The sequence below is a fragment of the Gallus gallus genome, chromosome 2 (genome assembly GCF_016699485.2).
Source record: "Gallus gallus isolate bGalGal1 chromosome 2, bGalGal1.mat.broiler.GRCg7b, whole genome shotgun sequence".
NCBI lineage: Eukaryota > Metazoa > Chordata > Aves > Galliformes > Phasianidae > Gallus > Gallus gallus.
The window spans coordinates 75,834,928-75,855,541 of NC_052533.1; the positions used below are offsets into that span (position 1 = coordinate 75,834,928).

At 39.5% G+C, this 20,614-nt stretch overlaps 1 protein-coding gene and 1 long non-coding RNA gene across 3 annotated transcripts in view; one reads left to right on the forward strand and one right to left on the reverse strand.

Annotated features, from left to right (window-relative positions):
* ANKH (ANKH inorganic pyrophosphate transport regulator) overlaps nucleotides 1-20,614 on the forward strand; it is a 100,325-nt gene that overhangs the window by 24,816 nt on the left and 54,895 nt on the right. The gene's annotated exons all lie outside the window — the stretch shown is intronic.
* On the reverse strand, nucleotides 875-6,910 carry LOC112531787. The gene is made up of 3 exons (XR_005857468.1): nucleotides 6,682-6,910; nucleotides 3,924-3,973; nucleotides 875-1,653 (listed from the first exon to the last, which is right to left on the reverse strand). It is a non-coding gene; the product is annotated as an uncharacterized LOC112531787 (long non-coding RNA).

Genomic DNA, 20,614 nt, shown 5'->3' on the forward strand with positions numbered 1-20,614 from the left:
TATTTCCATTGAAACTACAAAGATACAAAGAGCACTATAATACTATTCGATGGAGTGTATTTTCAGCTACAAAACGCTATTTTTCAACATAGTCACCACCATTAGCTATGCATTTTTTGCCAGTGATGAACAAGAGCCTGCATACCGCTCTCAATAAAAATCTGCATGGCTGTCTGGAGCATGGCCTGTCTTTCACATAGCTGAAATGCACCACCCACTGCCTCACTGTGCTCACATCCACTCTTTGGTCTCTGTAGACTCAACAGTAGACATTCAGCGAGTGTTGATGAATGTCAACGAATGCCATTATTTCCACATGGAGGAATTCAGTGACACATGTTTGCTTCGTGCTCACTTCCATGTCAGAAGTCATTTTGTGAGACTGCCCCTCTGCTGCCACCTGTCACATGGCAACAAGATGTAACAGGATATAGGTGGGAAGGTTCGAGCTCTATTACCATACCACCAACATCCGTGTCTGATGTCATGGGCCAACATAATATAATCAGAGGCATTACTTTCAGAGCAGCTCCCATACAATTGCTAAAGAGATGGAAAATCCTTTTGAAAATTGCAGGCCACTGTTCATTTGAATTTCATTAAGTTTCTTTTCTTCCATGAAAGCCTTTCACTTCACTAGTCTGGGTAGAACTCATTGGGATAATCAGCAATTACAAGCAGATCACAATTACTCATTTACCACAACATTCCTGGAACATGCTGTTTCCATTCCTGGATTTTTACATTGGCATTTAAATTATTAAAGCTGCATAAGAACAAGTCAGGGAGGACCTGAAATATTCTTCCATGTCAAATGAAAATAGTTTAAAAAGATAGAAGTTTTAATGAAACATTGTAGGAACATGCAACCATATTCATTGGTTAACTGTATATTTACTCAATTTAGAAACTGGTTAGCAAATTTAGAGTAAAGAGTGCCTGTTAGGACACCTTTGAGAGTATTTTACATTTCTTCATTCACATATGAATATGTTTCTGTAAGTATCTCAAGCCAAACTTGGTCCTCTTGGAGTTACTGTGCTTAAGGAGTGAATTAGGATTGATTCTGTACAGATTCTTCACAGCATAATTCTGCGACATGTTTTTCCAGTCTTCTTGTTTTACGTCCATACACATGGCTCCATTTGGACCAAAACCAAGTACTATATACACATGGTGGTTTTTCCTCTCAGACCTCTTCCTTCTCTCCTCTCTATTGGCTGCATTTGTCACTTGGCCTTCTCTTACACCAGACAGAGAGGTACTGAGGGCCGGAGTCCCACTCCCACTTGGTGCTGTTGTTGCTGTGTGCCCTGACAGAATGGGAATGCTGAGCGGGCCTCTCTTTATTTTCCACCTGAACTTAGGTTTATTGTAATCGTATTTTCAGGTGTGAGTAACTACAGAAGCAAAAGAAAACAAACAAGTTTACTTAGCAGTAGAGAACATGGCCTGATACCAGTTTAAGGAAAAGAAGTGTTTTTGTTGATTAAATGGACCTTGGGTTGTCAGGAAAGAAGTGCTGGTGGGAGGAACATGGCGGAGGCCCTCTGAGCAAGGCCTGCTGTCCCATGGTGCAGCCAGAGACATCACTGCACTGGTAGGAACCTCCCTGGAGCTTCTCAATGAACACTGATCTTCTTGATGTGCATTCTGAAGTGAAGAACAACGGTTGTTCATACATGGTACTGCAATTTGCCAAAAAAATGTATTCAACATGACATACTACATTTATTTCAATCTGAAATTTCTCAATTTAATTGAGGGGTGATAATGCAGAACTTGGGAAGGTAATGAATACTCAGCCCTGCATCAGCTGAGGGATTTAGGCCACTTCTGGCTGCTGAGACTCTGGAGCAGCTGGGTGCCTAATTGTCTGGAGAGGTTTTGGAAAAAAATCCTCTCTCTCCTAATTGCACTGGGGAAAAACACTGCTTGGAATGTCAGCTTGAGTGTACATTAAAAAAAAGGAGATCAATTAGTGCGATTTGCTTGATGTCAGTTTGTTAATTCCTATATGAATGTCATAGAAATTATTTGGTTGGTCACCTCAGAAGCAAGCATCTGAGAACAGCTGAAGGTTTACAGATGGAGTAACATGTCAATGAGATTTTAATAAAAAAATTTAACCCTGCAAATGCCAAATGAGCTGAGCTTGTCATAGTTTTAGTTTCTGGTGTTTTTAAGCAAACCAGCATTCCATATGCATGTTGTCTTTTAAATACCTTAACTGAATATGACAGATTACACCCCATAAATGTAAATGTATACTTGGAGCATACAACTCTTCTCAAAAGCACACCAAATCATAATATTGTTGTGAACTGTGGCTTTAGTGATATTGCTAAGCATCAGTTTACTTTTATTCTGTAAATATATATATATATATATTAAAATTCAGATCTAAATGTTGTGTACTTCAATTTTGTTAACCTTGTGTTATGGAGATGCTTGTGCAGACCTTACTTTTGTAAATTACACTCAGTTGTCCTTCCAAATTAAGGTGCTTTATTCCTCCTGACAGTGTGCAAGCTTCTAACTGGGCAAGACCAAAGACCCAGTTTCTTCACTTCAGATCACCTTAAAATTTCCAGGCTGTATTTCTCTCAGTTAAACAGCTCACTCTTTGGCAAGATGCTATCACTTGCTCATCTTTCTTTTTAACACACTCTCTGCTTCATCTCACTGCCAACTGAATGGGTTTTTGTGCCCTACTCTGTGTTCTATGCCTATATTAACTTTGGGACTGTATTTGGAACTTTGTTTCTCTCAGCAGTGAAAAAATTACTAAGTCCTTTACATTTTAAAACAGTATTTAAATTAGATTTAAGAGAATCAGCTGTCCTCTTTCAGGTGGAGGACGGCCCTTGGAGGCAGAGCTCTTCTTTCCCACATGACTCCTGGTTCAGTTTATATGAATGTAGTTGTAATTCTTGGTATTTGGATGAGGAACTCAGAGACACATCATGTTAAAGCTTTTAGCTTGTGTCAGCCACAGCTCAGGGATGGCTGATGCTGCAACAGCTCCTTCTGTTAGGACAGCTGTATCATGGTTGTTGTCATTTATTGTCTCTCCTTTGGCATCCCAAGTAAAAAATTGATTCTTATCTCTGCTATTGTCAGAGAATGCTCTTGTTAAGCTAGGTATAATGTAATAAATCCCAGCAGTAGCTATTCGTAGACTGAGCTTCCTTTAGATATAAACTCTACAGTCTGAGCAGCTTACATTGAAGGTGCTGTTGTTTTTTTCCATTGTAATTTGTATTTCAGCTGCTGGTGCAGGCAGATCAATTTTTTCTCCTTTTACTTTTTACTTTGCAGTGTCACTGCACTCTGTTTTGCAGACATTGTGCCAAACTCATAATTAATCCGGTGTCAGAGGAGAGCAGAAAGAATTACCAACAAAGGAGAAAAATGCAAGGTACACTTTCTGAATACTGGCAGCAAAGGAAGGAAGCATCACTTTTTCTCCCACTTTGGTCTATCAGATCACCTAGTCAAATTATTCATGCAGTTTTCCCCCAGCTGTACTGGAAGAGGTGTAGCAACAGCGTAGCCTTGCTTGAGAGCTGTCTTCCTGTACCCTTTCACAGGCACTTCAAGGAGTGACTTCTGAGGAATGACCCCTCTTTAAAGTTATAGCCTCCTGTTATGCAATACAGTCTCCGTGATTGCAATCCAAATCTGAGAACTGCCACCAGGGTATATCTAGCTTCATCTCTGTTATTGTGTGTAGCATTTCTTCTTCTTTTTTTTCAACCTCATAAGGAAAGCAAATGGCAAAGACCATCTGGGAAGACTCTCATCAATTCATGCCATTTAAGTCCTTGTAAGTATTATTTGCTTTTTTAACATCCCTGTTTTTCTGGGGTGCTACTGCCAGAATACCAAGAGGAAGGAACAGAACTGAAAAACATACGTACCCAGTAGTTTGAGGGTGAAACATCTGCTTATTCAGCTTTAGAACCAAACTCTGAAATGAAAAACCAACTCATCAACAGTTTCAATATATTTAGATTTAAGCTATATCTTTTGAAGCCCATTTGTTTCAGGTAATGCCAGCTCTACCTTTTAGTTGGATCATTTTGTATCACTTTAATGAGATATTTCTGAACAGTCATTTATTGATGGGAAGCAGCAATAAAGGGAGCAAAGTCTCTAACTGAATGAAATACAATAGTGCTAAGGTTCAGGAATGGCCAATGGAATTAAAGTCAAGAATACTGCATGGATTTTAGTAATAATAGTATAAACTTTATAGAAATTTCTGCATAAGAAGCCAGTACTGGTCAGCACACAAAAATTCTCTTAATTGCAATCCATATAGATGCAGAACAGCTAGAAGAGAGTCAGGCACTGAGAATTAGTTCTCACTAAGTCATTTTTATGAATAAACTAATGAATGTACTTCTGAGCCCACTACTCTAATATAGGCAGGCTTTTTAGTTGTGATACAAAGACTTATTGGCAACTTAAAAAAAAATTATTTAAGCAAAAAAGTTACTAAAATGAAGCTCTACCTTTACAAAACCACACTTTACAAAACCTGTTGGTATCTCATCAGTCCTGATCAATTCTCTGGAGGTACTAAAAGTGAAATGTGACTGAGCTGTCAGTCAAGAAGCACAACGTATTCAAAAGCACACTACTTAACTAAACATGGATTCAAACCAGAAGCTACTTTAGCTTTTTGAAGAATCACACAAAGATGATTCCCATGCCAGATAAGTCGCCAATTCAGAAAGGAATCTGTCTTTTCCTTATTTTATTTTATTTTTTAAGACAACGTCAACTCTTTCAACTAAAACAACAAACAAAAACAAGCAAACAAACAAAAAAACAACCCAAAGACTATCTAAAAATCACTTCTCTTTCTTTCAGTAGCAGAGACTGGGTATCCATTCCCCTGTTATCTAAACTCTCCGCAAGTGATTTTCCTTCTTCAGTTTCCATCCCACTTTCTTTATTCGCACTTTGTGACTTGGCAAGAGCAAAAAACATTAAATAGCAGTCTCCTCTGACTTCCCGCTTTCAGAGTACTATCTGTCTTCTGGATTTAAAAGTACTAACGAGAACTTCAAAAGAAAGAGGGTGGCAGCATGCACTACAGCTCTGTGTAGAAAATCTAATTGGTTTTGCAACACGGGAAATGTGTACCTAGGTAATCTTTAGCTAGAGGCTGTTATCTTTTTGTTCTTATGAAACGATTCTCTGGCATTACTTATTTACTAAATTAATTTTAATATTTCACCTTCTCTGAAAGTCTGAAATCTGTGACATTTTTCTTAGAACGTCAGGGTTGTGACATTTGTCTTCCTCTTCTTAGGATAGTCACAGACTTAGAATAGAAGCGAAGTTTCTTTCAACAACATTAGCATTTAAGTTCAATTTCTCCTTGCAGTTCAGTGTGTCACAAATTTGTATGCTGGCAGTTAAATTCTTTCTCTCTTTCATTCCCACCTCTACTGCCTCTTTTTGTTAGTATGGTGCTTCAGTGTTTAATTAGTGCCAGCCCTATTTAGGTGACAGTTTGTGCAAGACGCAATTTTTATGCTACTAGAAGACAGATTTTACTATAGCTACACTATTAAAAGTAAGAATTCCCCAAAGAAATTTCAGCTTTATTCTCTTAGAACTTTGCTGTGCTTTTTCACAAAGAATGTGCACCATACGCCCTCATTCTTTTTCTGGGTAAACATGAATCAGCAAAGCCACATGTGCTTTCACTGCAGTGGAAAGTTGTTGACAATATTTTTCTTTTTTATCAGAAAAAAGGCCTAAACCCAAGTTTTGGCAGGCATAATGAGGAGGGTTTTTTCAATTACTGTTTTGGGGCATCCTGCCATCTTTCTCAGCATATGCTGCCTTCCTGTTTATACCCTTCAGTCCTTCAGAGCCCATGGGGGAAAACAAGGCTACAATTTCAGGCTATCAGATGGAGAAAGGTAAGAGATGGAAAGGAGTTTCACTGTAAATAGACTTGTCCTGTTTAAAAATAAATAATTGCCCTCAGCAGTGCCTTTTCGGCTTGTTGAGCTTCCAGAAGGCGTTGAGGACTATTACAAGTTGGCATTGCTGCTGAGGTATCATAGCAACTCCAGCAAATCACAGCGGCGCCCTCCAACAATGAATCATTCATTTAGAAACCATATCTCCTCTTGCCTTTACTTGTGGGAGATTTATTCCTTTCAGGAGGAAAATTTATATCCATGAGGCAGACATCTGATACACAATACCTAATAGAGCGCGTACAATGGCTTTGGAGGGATTGCTCGGGCATTGCCTTTAACCAAGGCAGTAGTTTTAAAGAAATCTCAAAGCACTGGTAGCCACTTGGATGGCTGCCACTTCTCAAAGCTGCTTCCCTTCAACCTCTGTATTTTGCCTGTTTCACTGGAAGGAATTAACGTCAAGAAATTGTATCCTTTGGTTTGTCTTTTCTGGTAAGGCAAATCACCTAATGAACCACTGGCAGAAGGTAATGATACTGACAAGTGATTTATTAATGAACTGACTCTAATGAGCATCTAAGCTATAACCAGGAAAAAAAAGAAAGAAAGAAAGAAAAAAGATTAATTAATTTCTTCCTAGGAAATCCCGGTTGAGCACATTACTGAGAAGCACATGAAAAGAGTCAGCTTAAAACACACTAAATCAGATTTCCTAAACACTACTAAATACCTTTGAAATCGATTAAGTGGCTGCGAACCAATGTAAGGCGGCATTTGAAGCAGAAGGAAAGTGCCTTTCCAGACCTCATGTCCAGTTGATGAAATCAGCTCTTTAACATCATCAGAGCACGTGCTTTCTTTTCCATTTGATGTGCAGACTGAAAGAGAGAACTCGGCTTAGGACAAAAAGAAAAAAAAACAATTCACTTAAATACAAATGCAGAAGTGATAAGTCTTTGCACAGCAGGGTGGAATGAAGTTACTCTTGCACTAGAATTCAGCCTTTTGAGGAAGTAATATGATGAAGTAGTTTGATTAAATCGGTCTAGAGATAAGTTGTACATATGCTTTATGGAAAACAACGTCAGCAATGTAAAAATTGCTCAGGCATTCACCGCAATCAAATTTTGTTATATTCGATATTTTCTTCTTGAGTTTTCTGATTTTACCAGCAGTTCAGTTTTTCAAAGTTGGCAGTAGTACAGTTTCAAGGAGTGATAAAAATCACTTCAGAGGGTTAAAACGATACCAACTTTAATTTTTCTATGCTGACGGACAGATATTTTCATAGTGGCTGTAGATCTGTTTTCTTACTCCTTCAGTGCTTCTAAAGAAATAGGCCTGGAGGCCTGCTATGTAGTTTCTTTCCTTTGCCTCAGGTTTGGGTTGTTTTTAGAGAATACTGGTAGGAAGCTGCTACTAGATCTGAAAGAGAAAGTGAAAGAAAACTTGGCAAAGCCATTTCCTGCATGCATAGCTGAGCTTATAAATAAATAAAATAAACTAATTTTCCCCTTCTCGGCCTCCAGTTTTGCTCTTACCAGAGCTGCACAGTGATGGGTGAATTATAATGGTGGTATCGTAGGCAAATACCTGCTCTTCTTCATTGGACACAAAATGCCCTGTAATTCAGTTAATGCATAAGAGCTACTTTGCGTTGAAGGACTATATATCTGCTTCATTGCAGTGTGTTACACTTCAAGCACAGCAACAATTTGTGCCTTATTTTAACCATGCAGTAGTGAGGAAATAAAATGAGCTCAATTGTGCATTGCTGCATTAAGAATGTGCCAGGTTATCTGTTACAATTCACTGTAGAATAGGATAGCAGATAAGTGACAGATAAGCATGTTTGAAAAAGCACATGGAGTTACCTTTGAAAGCTATAGTGTCCCAGTTTTGTTTTTTTTTTTAATCTGAGTGCTTTTTGTTCCTTTCTCAAGGTGAGGGATATAATGTGTAGGGTACTCCCTGTCATTGCAGGTGTGGTCCCTAAGTGCACAAGTAGGTTAAAAGAAAATACTGCAGTATTTATGAATAAGTGAGGTCTGGCATCCAGTATCTTAGAGTTAAATGGTATGTGTGCATTATTCTCTTCTCATCATCCTCAAAAGACTTTGTAGCTTTCTAGAGAATTGCTCCTATCCTCACTGCTCTTCAGCAAAAAATTGAGGGAGGGTTGAGAGGTTAACCTCGAACAGAAAGGTCTGTAGAAGTATGAGTGTTTGCCAGGGAAGGAGGCAAACAAGCCTCTTTTCCATTTCAGATTGACTTGAAGTTCAGCAGTGGCTCAAACTGTTCAAATAAGTTTCAGCCTTAGTTAAACAAAACTTCAGAGCGGTGGTTTAATCTCCACTGTTTGGTTTGACTACCAGATAAGGACTTTTAAACTTTTGTTAGTATCTACAAGATAATTTTCTATGAATTTTTTGCTTATATATGAAATTTTTATAATTAATGTAATCCTTTTGTCTTTTTCACCCTTGGCTGTTAGCACGTTACAGTGCCTGAGCATAGATAAAATATAACACTAAACTTGTTTAACCAGAGAGAAGAAATTTCTTTCTATGGAGCCCATGTGACTCCTTAGATCTTTGTATCACCTTCACTTAGAAGAAGTGAATACTCTCTTCTCTGCATCAGATATCTTTTAAAGCTATTCAGGCTTTACGTCTCTGGGGTATAGAACAGTAAGTTTTCATTCATTCTTAGCCAAATTTCCTGTATCAGAGTTTCAAGTCTGGCATTTAAAGTCATGCCTGTCCTCGTGCTTATGAAAAACTGAAGATGCTTTCATAAGCTGAATGAAATCTTAGTCTCACTGACCTTTTCCTTGTTGCAGGAGATTTTTTTTGGACTATGTCCTCTGGTCTTCAAGCGTATTGTCAGATTTTTCCGCTCATGTGCTGTGAATGCTTAGTCATCAGGAAGTGCACTGCCAGACAAACCATAGTTCTGCTTTTCCTGTTGTCACTTTTTGGTACAATTCTTTGAATTGTTTGTGTGCTGATGAGTTTTTTCAGCAGCACATGCAGTAGAATAAAGTTCATGATACCCAATTAACTGTTCACCAATCATCATTTTTCTTCAAAGGGCTGTCACAAAGAATATAGCACTCAGTTTTTATTTACATTAAAAGATGTCCAAGGTTGCTTCTCCTTCCTATACACATTTACAGGATTTCTATCCTCGCTTTAGCAGTCGTTCATGCTTTCAGACATACAGATAGATGAACGCCACTCACAAAATGACGAAGTGAGTAAACTTAGGTTCATTGACTAGCCTGTGGTAGGAAGAAGTGAAAGCTGTAAGAAACCTTTCCATGTAGGTCTGTTTGAAAAAAAGTAAAAAAGAAAAAAAAAAAAAAAAAAGGAAAAGGAAAAAAAATTCAGGAGTTGCTATCTTCAGGAATTCAAGACTTCTGCCCAGGAGTAAATTAAATTTAGAAAACATATTAACTTACCACAAAACCCACAGGACAGATTTCAATTGACTCCACCTAGATTTTGGTGGCAAAACATCCTGGCCACATAAACCCATGGAGCATTTTGTGTGGAAAGGTTGGCTTCAGCAGTTATTACTCACAAGTCAAAACAGAATGATTTATTTCGTTTTCCATTTCAGTTCTCTTCCATCTTATACCTCATGAGGTAAGCTTCCTTTTTTCATTTTTATATAGGTGCAAATATCTGTAGAAAATAGAAGGCAGTGAAGATTTGTCCTTGCGATTTCATACTGCTGTGTTCTTCGTGCAGAACTTTGTTTAAAGGGTTTCTGGAATTGCAGAGGATGCTTGGGATTCACCACTGAAGCCTGCGCAGCTGCTTTACAAAACAAACACAGCCACTTCTATAATCAGGCATTCTGATTTCTAAGTTTGTCCCAGCGTATATGTTGCATCCAGAAGTGTTGAAAAGGACTGTGTTATCAGATGGCTGCGCTCTTTTGACATTGAAGACCCAAAAGTATAATGTAAACAAAAGAAAGTCAAGCAAAACCAAATCATGAAAGAAAAAAAACAAAAGAAGAAACCACACACACACACACACACAAAACCAAACCCAAAACCAAAAAACAAAAGGAAGGAACCTTGTAGAAAAAGGAAGTACTTCTTTCAAATGGACTGAGATATCAAACTAACTGGGGCCTTTTAAGATCCTTGCCTAGAAGCACAACACAGTGCATTTCAAAGGAGACCCCAGTCTCCTGATGGATGCCTCTCTTCCCCTTGCATGCTTTCTGAGCTGACACCAAGCCATTTCTGCGTAAGGATAATGCAATTGACAGAGAAGACTATAAACTACAGTGTGTTGTCTCAAAGCTTCTATCATTCAGCTCTCTACACTTGCACTTTTTCTGCTGTTTAATTGTCAGTCTTTTATATCTAAACATCTTGATGATAATCCAACTGAGGATGCCATACAGATTCCTGACAGTTTAGTCTAAAGAAAGGCAGGCATGACACAAACTGAATAAAATATCTAGCCTTTTGCAGGCTTAGATAATAGGCACAGTGTAACAGTAGGTATTTATGCCTTCCCCCATCTCCCCCACTTAAAGTCTTTCTAAGATTTAAATGGGAAGATCACAGATCCTGTAACACTCTCCTACTAACATATGCTCCTGAGCATGAGCAACATAGTGAACGCAGAAACCTTGTTTAACATTTCACTTCTAAAAAATACAGCATGAAGTCCTTAATCAAATTTCTCATTGCCTTGGCTTGCAGTACACATATAGTAATCTCCTTTATATCTTTTAATATATATTCATATGTTTTGTTTGTACATGCACTCAAGCAAAAACAGGGATGCTGATAAAATATTGGCTTTACTGATGCTAAAGGAGATAGCTTTGAGCAAGGCTAATAAAAACTGAAGCCAGCATGATTAAAGAACATAGAAAGTAATACCTCTAAGTGTACAGTGGTGAATGCTGCTAGTATCTTCCTGCAACATTAGCATCGTACACAGAGAAGGGAGAGCCAGCTGCTGTGAGAGGTGAGGGCACAGGAAAGAGGAGCAATGCAGATGTCACTCATCCCTTCCTCACAAACTCCTTTTGAAAGACTGTAGATTTGCCCTGTTACGTGATGAAGAAACGAAAGAGGAGGCTATAGCCACACCACAGTGTGAAAACAAAAAAAACAACTCCCCAATATAACAGAGCTGTTGCACACATGCCTGACTCTCAGCAGCACAGAAACATGCTGCCTGAGAGGCTGGCCTTGCTTTTTGTATTAGAAAACAGCTGGAGAATGAGAGGAAATATGTCTGGTACTGGAGCACCTGAGCCAGAGCCCACTGCTGAGGATGTCCCTGGGAGCATCCTCTGCAAATGGAGCGAGGTCCCCTTGGTTGAAAGCTGCCTTCTGAGAGTGTTTTATGTGTTGTACAGAGAAAGAATAGCAGGGGCAAGAGATCCATAGGACACTTGTACCAGTGAAAATAAATAAAAAATAAGATTGAGGCACCCGGCTGGGTTTCCAGTTCACGTTTCCCTACCTTCAGGTGATCAAATTATATTTTGCTGAGAGAGATTATGCCACATAATCTCTTTGCTCTTGTTACCTATGGAGGAAGAGCAGTTTTCTGTTTCAGTGGTGAGAGTCGTCTTCTAAACCACAGCCAAAATCTATCCAAGTCCTGTTTATACCAATTTGTTCTAATGCCAGCACCGTCTTCTAAATTAAATGGCCCTTATTCCATGTTTTTTCCATGGTTGTATTGAAACAGAGCAGCCTCTCAGCCTTCTTTGCTATGGAAAACAAGCTCTTCGAGTTTCCTCTCACTTGATCAGGTTTCTCTGCACCCCTGGATCAGCTCAGTAACCTTCCACTGCACTGGGGATGCTCTGGCAGTGTCCTTGATCCGGTGCAGTGTTCCTCCTGCTGCGGTCTTAGCAAAGCCTTACAGTGGCAACAATATTTCTCAGTCTCTACCAGAAATGCCTCACCAGATCCATCCTCCAATTACGTTTGCTTTTTTTTCCATGGCTGCACCACATTGCCAGGCAGCCATTTGGCAACGCATTAATACACCCACTCTAACTGATGAACTCCTGGCTTGTGGCAGAAGTTCTTGTTATTAGTCCCCAGTATTTGGTTTGGCATTTCATAGTTTGTTTTCATCCCCTTCTTATTACACAAGTTTCAAAGTCATCTGTACCGATGGTGCTTGATACATTTGCATCCTTAACAGTTGTAAATGCATATTCATACTCTTTGTGATGTGGTGAATAAAAATTAATGAAAATACTAAAGAATATCAGCTTGATCATAAGGAGCCCTGCCAGTAAATTCATTTGAGACCAGAGCATCCCCATCCGACATTGCTGATTGCATTTCTCTTTGAGCCAGTCCCATAAGCAATTCAGAGGTCTGCTTCTAATCCATGTAATTATTCAGTCTGATGAATCCTCTCGTATGTGATACCGTATCAGATGCTGTTACCTAATCAGTTTTTACAAACACCAGCATGACAAATTAATTAAACCCCCTGCAATTTCATGCACTGGTTCTTTCAAAGGTCTGAAATGTAGACTGTGTAGCTGTTGTTGTCTGGACCTGGCATTAAGCTTGCTGAGTATAGCTTCTGTCCTCAGTTCCTTTATTCAACGTGGCTGTATTTGCTGAAAATATAGTGAAGGATTCTTTTAATTTTGGGATGATGTTTGTTATTGTTTGAAACATTTGAAGTAATAATAAGAGGAAGAGAATATTCTGCTTTGGTGACCATCTTATGAAGCATTAGTCGTGACTTTTTCTCTTGTGCTGTCGCTGCTTGAAGATTTTCTCCCTTTTTTTCTTTCTTTTCACTGTTGTGAAGGCAAGCTTGGTTGTTTACTTCATGTGGGCAAAGTATGTAAGATGGTCAGAGTGCATGGGAGTATCAGTTCCAGGAATACTCCCACAGAGCCATCCGAAGGCATCTGCAGTAAACTGGGGTTTTTTATGAGCTGAAACCCGCAGTCCTGCTTCCCACTGACTTGGTGGCATTCCACCATGAGATCCACTCACCTAGAAAATAAAATGTGCCTGTCCAACCCAATAGGGTTGTGCAAAGGACACTTGCAATATGTGTGCAGCTTTGTTTCCCCAGTTGGCTTCATGATCCTGTCATTACTGCTGTCAGTGGAGATACAGAGGCATCGCTTCTGCAGAGGTAAGGGGAAAACGATGAATCTTTGGCTCTGCCAAAGCCGTGCCTTGTAACCAGTGTTCATTGGGAAGTCCTGAAGTCTATTCTTGTGTAAGCCTAATGAGCCTTTTCTCACAGCATCTTCCAAACCTGTATGCTCCCTCCATTCCACATATCCCCCCTCTGAAAGACCAGACATATTTCTTTATGTTTTGCTGCCTTCCAACTAGCAACAAATTGTGACTCTTTGCTTTCCTGTTGCAGGCATACCGGTGAGCTGGTGAGCTCAGTAAGCATGCTGAATTCATAGTGTTGGGTCAGCAGCAGTCAGAAGAGCTCACTCACTTGTTAGCAAACCAATGAATGCTCTTACAAAAAATATTTTTAATGTCATGAAACATAGAGACTTAGACTCAAAGTGGAATTTTAGATTCCAAATGGAATAACTATTCTTGCATTAACTGTATTTCTCTTCCTTCCTTGAAAATCTATTTATTTCAAATGAACTTGTCCTTAAAAGAAATCTTAATCTTTGAGGAAGTGACATAATACAGTCACAAAAATAAATATCAAAGGTTTAATGCAGTAACATCAGATTCTCTTGGAGCAGGAAAAATAAAATTTCTGGTTAAAGGCAAATTATTAGAACATTCTCTTGTACCAATGTTTTGTACAGTTATTCTGTCTGCTTATTCATTTGCTCTGGACAAACAACAGGCCGGGAGAGCTGGCAGTTTGGGATCAGAAAGTTTGAGACTGCTTGGCAAAGGCTCATCAAAGGCTCTCAGAATCAAAGTTCCTGTGTGTTCACCTGTGCAGCTGTAGCACCTCAGCTAGCACTCAGCGTGCAGTAATGCAGTACAAACCCTGTTACGTTCATGGATGCTTTAAGCCACTTTAGTTCTTCAAATCTCTGGAGAAGATCTGTAATCCTAATCTGAACCAGATGAAATAAATAAATAAATGAATAAATAAATAAATGCCACTTACACCATTCTTTCATCATAGAACTACCTAACTGAAATGCTCCAGATAGATAAACATTGCTTTGAAATGTAAACTTGCCTGGAAGATTACGTCACCTTTATGAACATGAGAATTTGGGACAGAAAACAAAGACTGTTATTCAACTGAAACTTCAGGAATGTTTAGCTAGACAGCTGTAAGATAAACATGTTCTTAATACATCGATATTCAACAAAGCCAAACTTATCAGCACCACTTTATGCAGAGCTGTGCTGTTTCCTGCTTTCCATTCCTTATACCATTTTATCCACTTGAGTTCGTGAGGCTGGACAGGATCAGAGGGGGGGTCTCAAAGCTCAATACATCCTTCCATGTATTCTGGCAGGATACCTGGGGAAGCAAAAGCACTCAAGAAAAATTCTTCCTCAAGGAAAAAGTGCTTTTTGAGCTGCTGTGAGTTCAGGAGCAACAGGATCAGGTCTTAATACATGCATGAAATAGCACTTTATATACATTTATGTTCCATTCATAAAGTGCGAGCTGGAAGAAAAGAGTCACTGCCGCTTTGTTTCCAGTTTGAGCCTCATCTCAGGCAGTCTGGGGAGACCTTATTTCAGCCTTTCAGTATTAAAGAAAGCTTATATGAAAGGTTGTCAGAGACTTTTTACTAGGGCCTGCAGTAATTGATAGAACAAGGGAGAATGGTTTTAGACTAAAAGAGGAGAGGTTTAGGTTAGATGTTAAAGAGAAATTCTTTCCTCAAAGGGTGGTGAGGCAGTGGATGAGGCTGCCCAGAGAAGCTGTGGCTGCCCAGTCCCAGGAGGTGTTCAAGGCCAGGTTGGATGGGGCCCTGGGCACCTGGTCTAATAGGAGATTCCCCTGCCCAAGTGGGTCTGAATGAACTCTAGGGTCCCTTCCAACCCACACTATTCTGTGATTTAATGATTCTATAAGTCTGTTGCTATCATATAATTTTAATTTAAAAATATAATAGCCTTTTTGAAGGCCTCTAATCTTTATTCCCTTTGCTTAGTTCGTAAGGCAGCAAGGATGGTCCTTGCTAGGTTTGGGAACTGGCCTAGGCTGAACGCTGGCATTGAGAGTCATGTTACAAAAGCATGAAGCGTGAAGACAGTGCCAGTTCATGCCGTCACAGCTGTCTGAGGTTTAGCAGAAAACTTCGGCTTTTAGCATCATTGAGAGTACATTGATAGATCTTCCTCTGAAAGTATGAGAGCAAACACAATTATGCTAGCCCAAATTGAGGCTCAGAATTTGGTTCCCAAATAAATACCATGTCTGAAATACTTAAAACAATTGTTTTTTGTCATATGCTGTTCAGGGTTACAAGGTAAGCACACAACTGAGCTTCAAAGCAGAATTGCCTTTTAATTTTACAATGTCTATAATTCAAGGATCTTCAGTTATAAAGCCCCCGACTTTCAGGGAGAAAAGTCTTAATCCACTAGACACCACTGTGACAAGCATCTGCTTCCTCAAAGGCATCTTTATTAAAGGAGTCAAGATAGCCTCCTGAGGGAGAGACATCACAAAAGCTCTGTAATAAAAAAGAAATACCTTATTTTCCTTAAACCCTTTTGACCAACATCAGCAGCTTTGTTACTAGCTTCAATATTCCTTTGACTGGAATGAAATAAGTCATGTAGGTAAAAAAGTATTCACCCAGATTTTGACTAGATTTGTCTAAGAGATTGTTTATTGACTCAGAATTATTTCAGCTCAGTTCCTTTTATAAAATGAGATTTTGGCAGTCTTATGTTGAGTTGACAAATCATGTTGGCAGCTTAAATTTCAAGTGACAACAGTTCTCCTCCGCTTTTACATCACCTATGTATTTCCCACAATATCATACACTAAAATTAGATAGAAACAAAAAGTGTCCTCCAATAATAAAGTGTTTTCCAAAAACAGAACACAAGTGCTAAAGGAGTTGCCTTAGAGTTAAGGAGATATGTATGAGTAGATAAAAGCACAAAGGAGAAGTTCTATTGAAATGATTTCCCATACCTCTGAGTTTATGAAAATATAGTCATTTTGTTGTATTTGAAGCACTTTGATCTTACCCAATGGCAAGGCAGGGGGTAATTTGCAGTGCTTTTAAAGCTAATTAATCTATCTGATGCAAGGTCCAAGACTTTAGGGTGGCCAGAATCCACAAGGGACTGACTGCAGGGCAATGTGTGAGCAGCTACTCTGCTCCTGAGTGAAGGCTGCAGGGAAAGGCAGTGAAGGATGGGAAGGGAAAGAGGAGGAAAGTATGAAGGCCCCAGCATTGGAGAAGAGACAGCAGTGAGCAGATCTTTTCTACGACACCCTCAACTGCACTTTAGTAGAGTGCATAATCACGAAAAGAAAGCTGCATCTGTTGTTCTTAGGTCAACTCACAAGAAAGAAACCCATTAGGATTTCTGTGCTACCCACTAGCAACAGCTTTAGAGGTGTACTTTCCTGTGTTTGGACTCTGGGGCTCAGTGGGGGTTAAGAACTCTACTGTACACCGTCAAGGCAGAGTAACCAATTTCAGGAAATACACTGCCTACAGTAAAGCTAGGATGACCTGAGGGAAAATGCTCTTTTTGAGTCATCTAACCTGAAGCAAAAACCCAAAGTGATTATTTCAGATCCAGAGTCCCACCAAAAGAGCTGTCTTTCCTCTAAAGTTCAAGTTAACCTCTCTCTCTGAAAAACACATTTATTTTCTTCTGCTCTCACTTGAGAACCTTTATCTCTGTTTCAAAAGCCTATAAGGAATGGCTTCGGAGTGCAGACCTCCCTTCATTGGACACCAGGTTGCAGGAGAGCCAGGACTGCTCCTAGGTGTTGGTAACTTTCAGTTGCACTGAAGAAACTCAGGAACCCTCCTTCGCCTGGGCTCTGATTCAGAAACAGTAGCAGCACTTACCTGCTTTTGGAGGTAATCTATTAGGATTGATACCAGAGACTGCGACTGTAAAACCATTTTGGAAACAGGATATCTAAGAGGAGATAACCTGCTTGGTGTACCAAGCTCATAAGCATGCTGTTTCTTCATATCCAGCCACTTTGGAGCCAAATTAACCTAAATTTTATGTGAGTAGCAGGAACCTTAGTCTAGATTCAGGCAATTGTAAGGACCGTATTTGTCCAATGTTCCCTGTAAGCAAGAGAAGTGTCATGACACGTCCTTTCACTTTGCTCTTACTACAGCCATATTTTGCCTCCTTGGGGCGAAGAGTTTCAAATAGATAGAAAAGATCAGTGCTAAGCAGCATTGCTGAAGTTTCTGAGGTCTTGAAATAGAAAACTATGATTTTACACTTCTGGTAAGCCAGTTTTGAAATATCTTTTTAGGATCACGACTTCCAAATGACAGTGCTTTTGGAGGCACCGTGGAACCATCCCACCAAACTCCTACAGCTCTTACGGAGCTCTAGTTTCTAGACTAGAGTACTTTCACTCCAGCAGAATATAAGCGGGTTTTAGCTCCAATTAAAAACTGTCCTTTGAGAGCTGTGACTAATGCAAATAGGTCTCTTGTTCTAGTTTTCTCAAAACAAACAGTTTATCTCCAGGAATATGACCAGAGAGAGTAGTGATTGAAGCCAACAAGAGATGTTATCTCAAATTTTAGTTTTCTTTGCAAGCATACATTCTTGCTTTGGTTGTAAGACAACAAGCAGCACCAACTGCTTCAAAATATTTCAGATGTTTGCTCCCACTGCCACTCTACAAGGTTTGTTCCAGAACCTCATTTTCCTGAAGACCAAAAGCCTTTATTAGTCAAAACCGGCCCAGACTAATTTGTTCCTGACCTCCACCTTGAGACTCAACAGTCTCTGTGCGTTTCTGGCACTTACTTCCCAGAAGTGTTCCACAGTCACTGTGGTTATCCTCATTGCAGTTTTTCTACCACATCAGTAAAAAAGGAGAGTCCTGGCAGGATCACCGTGTTCTGTTGGCTTTGTGCTTGCTTCTGCAGTGTTTATGTTCTAGTGCCTCACCCCTAGAAGACCTTCATTATTATTTACCCCAAGTTGGTAAAGCCCACTGTAGTCCAAGCTAGTTCTCTTAGCATTATGACACTTCACAAGTTGTTTTGGGAGCATTCGCACTTTGTTCCAGCAGCCCTGTGAGGCTGAACAAAGCCCAACAGCCTAGCTAAACAGACTTGGATTTCACCAGTGGGGAAGCTGGAGTCCATGGAAGCATGGTGAGGAGCAGGGCAACTACCTTCTTATCAGTCTGTCTCATCTTGTTTTAAAAGTTTGTATCCAGCGAAGATGTTATTCTAGGTAGACAATGATTTTAAGTCATCCATTTCCTTACTTCCATATTTGAAAATCAGTAACAAATGTAATGAAGACAGACTACCTACCACTCTTTCATGCATTATGCAGAGGCCTGACAAGAAGAGGAGTCATGTGCCACAGCCCCCCAACTCCCAGGCCATTCTTATTTAGCTTTCTGAGTCACGTAACACCCTTTTTCTATAAAGTTGGAGGAGATGCAATCTCTTTTCTGTTTTTTTCCATAACTCCTTTTTTTTTTTTGTCCTCTCACTGATGTGCAGTGAAGTGCACAAGATCGAAAACATTAAATCAGCACAGCTAAAATTTATCTCTGAGCTGCTTTAATATGAAATATAAAATTGGCTTTGGGTGGGCATCCTGCCACGCTTCTTACTGAGGGGGAGAGAGTCGAGTTGAGCATCATACTACTGCAGTTGCAGGGATTGAATAATTGAGCTGGCTTCCTTTGATAGTGTAGTACAGACTATTAGCAAGTTTTAATCAGTGAATTCTTCAAAACACTGCTGTCTACAAGAACAATGGATTAAAACTTATCCTTTGCTGAAATCTTCAAAGCCAGAGGATAAAACACAATGTAAGGTACAAGGCAGAAAAAAAAGGAGAGAAAAAAAAAAAGGCCCTCCTTTGCAAAGCTTTGGGCACACAGATAATAAAGGAGACAATATTAGTACGTACAAGTTGATAACCTCTAGCTAGCTGTATTTTGCCTAAACCAAACTTGAAAACTGAGGGAGGTGGGTGGGGTGGTGTACACAGATCCAACTGTGGCTTGTGTCTGTGAAAATCTACCCAAGTTGCCTGTGTTCAGCCTCGCTGTACTGACAACTAAGACGGGGCAATAAAGCAGAACTCAAATAGCATGTTTCATCTTAGCTTTGCTTTCTGAAACTGTGCATGTAAACAGCTTACGTTGTGTTTGCAGGTCTTCAGAAAGTGTATCAGAAGAAACTAAGGGCTTCATTCTTGGGGCTTGGCAGGAGGGTTTTAATACCCTTCTGCCTGCATAACTTGCACAGGTATTCTATCCTCATTCATCTGTTTATTTATGAGCAATGTTTGGCTACCTAGAATAATAGAATAATATTCTCACTGAATACATCCATTTTAAAGCATGATGAGACAGAATGATAAGAAGCAGTGACTCAGAGAAAACTTACTAGGCAAAATTATCTGCTGTACTACAATATTTCAGCATTACCTTTATTTGAGCTTCGGGAAATTTCTCTGTTCTTACTGAACTTAGCAAGTCAAGGCCTTGTGCTTGTGTGAGGAAAATGAAAATGAACTGTAGGGTTTAATTGTCCAGTTCAAATAGAGAAGTGTAAGGGAAAGGGTTAGTAGAAAAACCTTCTTTGCTGTTGAAATAGTGTCTTTTAATAAGAAGGGATGATTGCACAAGGTCAAATGAAATGCAAGAATGAGAAAGGGGGTCAGTAAAGATAGATAGTTTTATGCTTAGAGTTAAGTTTGGAGTAAGCGCAGGGCTAAATGAACATTGAACTTATTTATTTTGCATAAAATAACTCATGACAAGTGGTGCTCTCTGGAGATGTCTGAAGAGATGCTATCAGACAACAGAACCCATTTGAGAATTACTATGGCAACATTGTCAGTTCCTCAGCCGAGAAACCCATCCGCTACATGTCTGATTGCCCCTTGAGCTGGAGGTGATTTAAAGACATGTATTTCTAAATTCAGAATTTATGAACCCTGGGTAGACATCTCTGAGATTAGATTAGGCGTCAAATTGCACAACATACTTAGCATAATGAAGAATACTCTTGTGATTGCACATATTGTTAAAATTCACCTCTGCCAGATACGAAGAAATGAAGTTGCAAGGCTTGCTACACCTCCGAGAACATTTCCAAGTCTCCTCTTCCCTGAAGAAAAGATTGACTAGTTACTAGATAAGGAATTCTTAGTCAGAGCATTAGCCAAGGCTTTGGTGAAGACATAAGTGTTAATTATTGCCTCCCTAGAGTTGTTCCATCCCGGTATTTTAAAAAAGAAATCTTTTTTGTGTCTCTGTGTAACATATGTGTTCTCAAGAGGTACAGAGGAAAAGACTGAAACACTGATATGTTTTCCATTTCTCCCCTTCACTATTATCCAGAAAGGGCAGAGCATATGTAGCTTGATTGCATTTCAGTTTAATTAGCATTTTACCTTTATTTCCATTATCGCGGAAGGTCATTTATAATAACAGCAGCAATTGGGCTCGCAGCTGCCGTAAGATCCCATAAGC